The following is an 8787-nucleotide window of genomic DNA, read 5'->3' as shown; positions in this document are numbered from 1 at the left end:
CTCCTCAAATTTCAACGCTCCAATCAGCAAAAGAAAAGAAGAACTTTTGAGAAATTATGTATAAGAGGGACGGTTCAATTATCTATTTGTTGTATTAATATATTAATGGCATACAGTTTCTAACAACGCTCTATTTTGACGGTAGTCACACATTATGAAATTGATATGTTTTTATCCTAATGGTGATAAGAACTTACATTTGACTTCCAGAAGGTATACGGTAGTTTTAAAGTGTTGAAGGAAACTGACAAATTGTATGGCGTAAGTGAATGTATGTTTTTTGAAACAACCCTCGTAGGAAATTTACATGTCATTGTAGATCTTCAAAATGTTACACTAAGAGTGTATACCACACATGTAAACACTTTGTTTTAAGTGACATTATGCCCATGTTAGGTTATATAGTGAGTAAACTGGTGAAAGTAAAAAAAAGTTTACATTTTACCATAATTCCTTTCAGTTTTATTATTAACTTTGCAAGATAGATAACTGACGTGGCCCAAGGAAATGTCTTTAAATAACCATCGGAATTTACTTGTAACGTTCAAAGGCAGTCTTTTTATATTTTGGCAGATTTATATTCTATCCGTAACATTTTCCATTACTAGTATTAGCTGTTGGTCAATTACCATTATATCAATCAAGACAGTGAAAAAAGCATAAAGTCACTTAAAATAAAAATAAAAATGCATATGAACTCAAAATAATGTAAGAACTATTCCGTAAGATTTCATTGACAAAGTAGATAAAAGAGGCTATGTATAGTTATGTTAACACTTATGTATAAGGGACAATGAAATAATTCAATATACAGAACAGAACAAATATTTTATTTGGCACAAACATATACATGTTCATCGCCAATACGTTGTGACAATGTATGGCGGTAAAGAGTAACATAATCATGAGAAAAGTATGACATAATTTATCACATCAATATAAAACATTCGAAAAGCTGTTAACAAATTTATATATACAAACTATAATACGGGGCATACATTACATATGTTAATTACCAGTATATACATGTACATACACATGTAAGTTTGACAACAAGGCTAGACTGTATACATATTGTATCAATATAGGTATTGAAGGGGGACACAGGTAGACCTGAAATCTATTCAGATAAAAACATTGCACCCTATTACCCGTGCATATCTTTATTGATCTCGCACATACGTGTCATCAATTAACACGTGCAGAGCTATAGTTATGTTTGACTGTTCATATAGTGATAATATCTATAAGTGTCGAGTTCGATAGATAAAACATATAAAAAAACATCTCGGTCATTATAAACGGTCATACAATCCAGGAAATATACTATGCCAGGTGGCTTATAATTATATTAACATTGTTTTATTCTTTGGAGATATCATTAAAATTAATGTGGTATCGTTATCATTATTCCTTTTATCTTATTAAAAACTTATTACATTTAAGGCATAAACCCATATATTAATTCGGAATATTGTTTCATTTAAATATTGATACCATTACGGTTACATTAATTATACAATGTTGAGACACATATATAATCATAGTTATAAGCACAATGTTGTCGGAATTCCCAACACATATAAATAAAACAAATTCGGCATTATAAATGTAAATGTAAGCATTATAAATTATTATACTTAAAGAACGGTTGAGATATCGTCATATATAGTGTAAATAAAATCTACAGAACAGAATAGAACATGATTTTATTACATAATACATCACCATACACAGTTCATCAAATCCTTGCCCCCCCCCCCCCCCCCGTCCCCTTGTTGTATACCTTCTGTTAAAGATATATTATGTTCAGATTTGATATTTGAAAATATTGAAAATTGCTTCAATGTCTTTTTGTAAATATTACATTAACATGTTTCTACTTTACACAAAGTATATATGTTATGTTTTAAACTCTACTATAGGAGGCCACAATATGAATACTAGTATATAGACTTATTAAAACAAACTGCCAGTATTCTAAAGGACCAACAACACTTGACCTGTAATAGGGAATGCAGTTTCCAATAGATAGTTTGTACATTCTTTTATTCAAATAAGACTTATTCAGTAAGAATTTCATAGATTTCAATAAATTATTTTTATTGAAAGATTAGCATAGTAAACTTGTTCAATCTAATGTCGTTATGTATTAGTTTCAGAGTTTTAAATACAAATGAGAACCACTACGAGCGTACAGTTTTGTCTAATTATTATTCTTTAAAGATGAAATCTGGCAAATTCCATCTCACCATCTCAAAATTACATGTTTTTTTCTTTGGCGGGGTGGGGGAATATAATTTATTTTACACATTGTTATACATTCACAAACTTGTGCATGTCACTGGATTGAATATGTAAAAAAGAACACAGAAAAGGCAACGAAAATGAAAATGTATTAATCATTTTAGTTCTTCAAATTTTAAATGTCGTCACGTAACAAAGGAACGAAAAAGACATGCTCAGAAATTTAATTTATTATAACTAAAATATACTTCTATGTATTATAGCCTTCAAATCAAAAGTGTGTTATGTGAATAATTACTAAGACAATAAAAGGAAAAGAAAAAAGATATGTATTTTTTATACGAGTTCAAAATGATTTATAAAAAAATAATATTTTTACGGACATATCGCTGTGTTTTAAGACATTTTTAAAAGCTAATCATACATGAAAAAACTAGCAAGAATGACTTGCTTTAAAGTTTGCTACGGAACGCTTTTAAAATGTCTGATGTATTAATATAACGGTCAGTCTTCAACTAAATTGCACACTCTATTTTATTAAAATAATAGGCCGGCCACCAGTAAAGTAAACAGTTTTGACACCTACTGTGTATGCTTGTTGATCAAGAATAAGAGCGGACATCATTCCATTATTTTGTCCGACATGGAAATAAATATAATTCTATAGGAAGGAAATATTCAGCAGGGTACCGGTAATAGACAATTGGGAAAAATGTCAAAAATTCAGTAATAACTTATCTATTGTCAATGAAATGAGCCGCGTCACGACAAAACCAACATAGTGCGTTTGCGACCAGCATGGATCCATACCAGCCTGCGCATCCGCGCAGTCTGATCAGGATCCATGCTGTTCGCTATCAGTTTCTCTACTTGTAATAGGGTTGGTAAGCGAACAGCATGGATCCTGATCAGACTGCGCGGATGCTCAGACTGGTCTGGATCCATGCTGGTCGCAAACCCATTATGTTGGTTTTGTCGTGACGCGGCTCATATCTAGTGACAGAATATTATACAAAGGTTTCTCGTAGTGTTTCAATGTCCAACAAATGTAAAATAACAAAACAGATGTTTTGACATGGTTGAAAGAAAAGCGTATTATAGTCATCAGAACGAAGATTGATTCTCATCTGTTAAGGAAATTATATATTTTGCATAACTATGACTATAACTATCTCTCAAGACATTTTATGCATATATGTGTTGTGTCTTGTTTTACAAAAATTAATTTTTAATATATTAACCAAATAATATACGTGAGATGCACTTTTCTGTTCAGTAATTTGCTAATTTGTTTTTTCTTCAGAATAAAAATTACGCCATTAGATTTGTTGTCCTATTTTATTGCTTTAAATAAAAACTTTCAACAACAACAACAAAAGCAGGGTGTAGTCGTTATGAATATGAATTTTGTAACATGTACAGTACTATTTTGGCCACCATTTCAGAAAAAAATATTTTATCACATTAACACATTATCTACCTACCTACTTATGAGTGGCAACAGATGCCTAGATAATTACCATATTATGTAATTATCATGAAGCCGTATGTCTATCCTAGCATGACATATGACCTCCAGCATCAGCATCTATGTATCCAGTCACGTGATATATAAGTCAACGGTTACTAGTACTATGATCTTATCATTATACTATTACAGCTTTGATTATCATATCATGATTAGACTATTGGAACATGGAAAGCGATTGTCTGGACAAACGTCAGGGAAAAACACAAGATTCAATGGGATATCAGGTGATTAGATAAAAAAGGAAATGTTTTAAGTCGAAACTGATTAATACTACGCTGTTTTTAAAAGAAAATAGAATTATTCAGAAGTCTGTAGGATAATTTTTCATTTGGATATTTACATTTATAAAAGTATATGTCAGTCCTGTTATAAGCAGGAAATTTTCAATTAAAAAGCTGGGTAATCCTCTTTGAAGTCATTTTGGAAAAAAATAAATGAGTGGCTTCCCTCTATATAACAAAGATCATTATATGTTGGGCATTTCATTCTTTAAGAAAAAAATCACCCCTATAGCTCGAACACTCAATTTTACGGTATTTTTACAGACCATTATTATGCGGAATTCAATACGTTAGCCTAACCAATCATAGCCGATGTTGGACGAAGGACAAATAATTCTCGATGAATTATTTATCGAAATTGCATTTACAAATTAGAAAAGTGTTGTGGTTCTGGGGAAATTATGGACATATCAATACAGACCCTTCTATATAACCTATTATAAATGTGCTCTAAACTTTAATTGAATTACTGATTGCTTAAAATTATTACTTTCCTCTCTCAGTTTTAAAGATGGTTTCTGATTTAAACATATTAATTTATTGATATTTTCTGGGACAAAATATAATATATAGCAGTATACTAGTATTATCATAACATTAAGATACAATTAAGTAGGGAGAGGGTTGAACCATGAGTTCTTACAACATCAAAAAATCCTTCTTTAAATTTCCTGTAATATCGAAAAGACTCTAGTTCAATAAGACAGTTATATTCACTCTTTCCCATCCCCCACCCCATAAGAAAGATAAAAACAAGAGGGCCATGATGGCCCTGAGTCGCCCATCAGAAACAACTGCTTTTCAGTAAGATGTTTAAACGTATTTCTATTTTTAATTTTAGAAGCCCCTAAAAGGGGCTAATCAAATAAATATGAGCAAACTTAATAAAAAACAACCCAATAATGCTACAGACAAAGTTTGGTGATCATCCATCTATCAGTTCTGTAGCAATAGACATTTAAATGTATATCTATTTTTAATTTCAGCGGCCCCTAAAACGGGGCCAATCAAAATAATATGAGCAATCTTGATAAAATACTACCCAACAATGCTTCAGACAAAGTTTGGGGATCATCCATCCATTAGTTCTGTAGAAATAGACATTTAACGGTATTTCTATTTTTAGCTTAAGCGGCCCCTAAAAGGGGCCAATCAAATTCATATGAGCAAACTTGATAAAAGACTACCCAAGAATGCTACAGACAAAGTTTGGTGATCATCCATCAATTAGATCTCTAGAAATAGACATTTAACGGTATTTCTATTTTTAGCTATAGAGACCCCTAAAAGGGGCTTATCAAATTAATATGAGCAAACTTGATAAAAGACTACCCAAGAATGCTACAGACAAAGTTTGGTGATCATCCATCAATTAGTTCTCTAGAAATAGACATTCAACGGTATTTCTATTTTTAGCTTTAGCGGCCCCTTAAAGGGGCCAATCAAATTCATATGAGCAAACTTGATAAAGACTACCCAAGAATGCTACAGACAAAGTTTGGTGATCATCCATCCATTAGTTCTGTAGAAGAAGATGTTTAAAGGTTTTTCTATTTGTAGCCCTAGAGACCCCTAAAAGGGGCCAATCAAATTAATATGAGCAAACTTGATAAAAGACTACCCAAGAATGCTACAGACAAAGTGTGGTGATCATCCATCAATTAGTTCTGTAGAAGAAGATGTTTAAAGGTTTTTCTATTTTTAGCTCTGCTGACCCCTAAAAGGGGCCAATTGGAATGACATGAGCAAATTCAAGTGTGACTGTCACAAGGATGTTTCAGACCAAATTTGAAGTAAATCTGCTACGTAGTGTCAGAGAAGAAGACGATTGTTGACGCATGACGACGGACGACGGAGCATCCCCCTTTGATACTAATAGCTCACCCTGAGCCTTCGGCTCTGGTGAGCTAAAAAGAGCACTATGGGAGAATTATGCATTTAAATTGTGTAAAAATAAAATATTTAAAGATACAGTTCAATTTCTATGGACATCTGTGCATACTAGTTGTTGTATCCACGGTATATATCAAATACGAAGGAGGTCAGAATAAATATTGGAACACTTTTTGGAGTTTTTCCCATTGAAGAATAATTTTTATCTTTTCCAAATGTATAAATACAATGTATTGACAATCCAGGTGGAAAAAATTGACATAAATAACTATTTTGATAATTATATGTCTGAGTAATGGCTAAGTAATTTTGTCGTAAGTAAATACCCTACGAAACATTCTGACAGACAACATTTTTATAAATTTGAAGTTATTATAAAAAATAACATGGATATGGAATAGTTTAAAGTTTTCACTGTAAGCCACATTGAATTTACCAGAGAACAAACAGTTCAGCCACCGCATCTTTCCTGGGCAGGTTGTCAAGCAGTTTCACTGTTGTACAGTATTACTAAAACATCGAAAACGAAAGTAAAAGGTTAGTTGATGTATGACCACTATGACACATAGTACTGGAAAGTCTATACAGAAAATGCGTTTTGCGTTTTGGACTTGATTAAATGTCAAAATCGCTAGCAAATTTCAACAAAAACGCTACTACAATTTATCGCCAAGTTAACAAAAAGTATTCAATCTGCAGAAAAAAACTCTGCTCTAAAATTGTTTTGTTTGGGAAAATCGATTAAGTTATGATGTAGAACTACGTTGATGTAGAACTACGTTAAAGCATTACCACGCCCGTTTAACTCACAACGAGTGTAAAATGTCCATCGGTAAAAATATTGTGAGCAACTTCCGTTCCTCGTTGTGAGCACCCATCTATGACGTGTGACACGATAAACAAGGTGAGTTTTTCATAATTTTTGAAGATTACAGACATTTATGTAAAAATATCGGAATGCAGTTAGCTAGCGATGTGTTTTCCGAGTATGCACATGTAAATTTATTGCCTGTTGGTGGACAATTTGATGGAAATACCGTGCGACGCAGTCACTCGGGGTAGCTGGAAAACTGGAGACAACTTCTCTCCGGACCAAATTTAACATTGAAAACGTCAATTCTGGTGACGTTTTGTGCATTCTAACAAAACAGATGCCCACAAGTCTTCAGCGTAAATAATTACCTGAAAATCTTCATAGAAACGAAGATATAGGTACCATTTTTGCTTTAATCCTCGTTGTGAGCACCATAACCTTGTTGTGAGCAAGACAAGTGCAGTGCTTGTCTGGTTTTAATATGTAATTCAGATGGTGAAAATATAATTTTCTATCTACCAAAGCAATTAAAACGTTTTTGCACAGCAGCATTTCTTTGCAAGACGTAGTGCATACCCCGAAGAGAGACATATTAGTTTTGAACTGTCCGTCCGTCAGTCCGTCAATCCGTCCGAAAACTTTAACATTGGCCATAACTTCCTTTTTAGTTAACGGATTTGATTCATATTTGAACACAACATCCCTTAGCACAAGACCTGTATTTTTTACCTTGACCCCTGAATGGCCTTTACCTTGAAGGTCAAATTGTCCAAAAACATTTAAGTTTGGCCATAATATCCTTATTAGTAAATCAATTTAATTCATATTTAGGCACAAAACCTTTTTGGACAAGGCCTTCCAACTGACCTATATTCTTTTGACATTGACCCCTGAATGACCTTCACCTTGAAGGTCAAATTGTCCAAAAACTTAAAAATTGGTCATAACTTCCTTATTATTATACGGATTCTACTCATATACCTACGATTTTGCAAATGTTTTGCTGTTCGTGCAAATGGTGGTGAACTAATAAGGGGAGGTAAATTATGTATTTAATTGCATATACTCCGTGTTGCCAGAGTTAACATCGAGGGCAGTCTGTGTGATATAAACATGCATGTATTTATCCTGAGCTTCATTCATGTTAGACTGGCCAAGTTATGTAGAAAAAGAAGAACTATTGCAAAGAAAAACTATTGTGCAAAAACGTTTTGATTGCTTTTGGTAGATTGAAAATTGTATTCTCGCCATTTGAATTACATACAAATGTATTAAAACCAGACAAGCACTGCGCTTGTCTTGCTCACAACGAGGTTATGGTGCTCACAACGAGGATTAAAGCAAAAAAGGGTATATCTTCGTTTCTATGAAGACTTTCAGATAATGATTTACTCTGAATTCTTGTGGGCATCTGTTTTAGGTTAGAATGCACAAAACGTCACCAGAATCGACGTTTTCCATGTTAAATTTGGTCCGAGGAGAAGTTGTCTCCAGTTTTCCAGCTACCCCGAGTGACTGCGTCGCACGGTATTTCCATCAACTTGTCCACCAACAGGCAATAAATTTACATGTGCATACTCGGAAAACACATCGCTAGCTAACTGCATTCCGATATTTTTACATAAATGTCTGTAATCTTCAAAAATTATGAAAAACTCACCTTGCTTATCGTGTCACACGTCATAGATGGGTGCTCACAACGAGGAACGGAAGTTGCTCACAACATTTTTACCGATGGACATTTTACACTCGTTGTGAGTTAAACGGGCGTGATTACCCTGGGACATACGATAAGAATATGTTATCGTATATCCCAGCTTAGGTGAACTCGACATAAACCTTTTTTTAAATTTCTATGTTTTGAGGGGCTATTTCCAGTGAACGCTGTATCTTCTGTACATGCCAGCGCAGAGGTACAGTGCGAATGACCGTAGAAAGGATTTCATGATCAATCACAACGAAAATGACCTGCACCGTCCGGGAATTTAACCGGGTCGCCCGATTCACAGTCCAACGCTCTA

Source organism: Ruditapes philippinarum, unplaced genomic scaffold, assembly GCF_026571515.1.
Source record: "Ruditapes philippinarum isolate M1 unplaced genomic scaffold, ASM2657151v2 ctg175_1_1_1_1, whole genome shotgun sequence".
Lineage (NCBI taxonomy): Eukaryota > Metazoa > Mollusca > Bivalvia > Venerida > Veneridae > Ruditapes > Ruditapes philippinarum.
The sequence above is the reverse complement of the archived record's forward strand: the minus strand, read 5'-3'. Positions refer to the sequence as shown.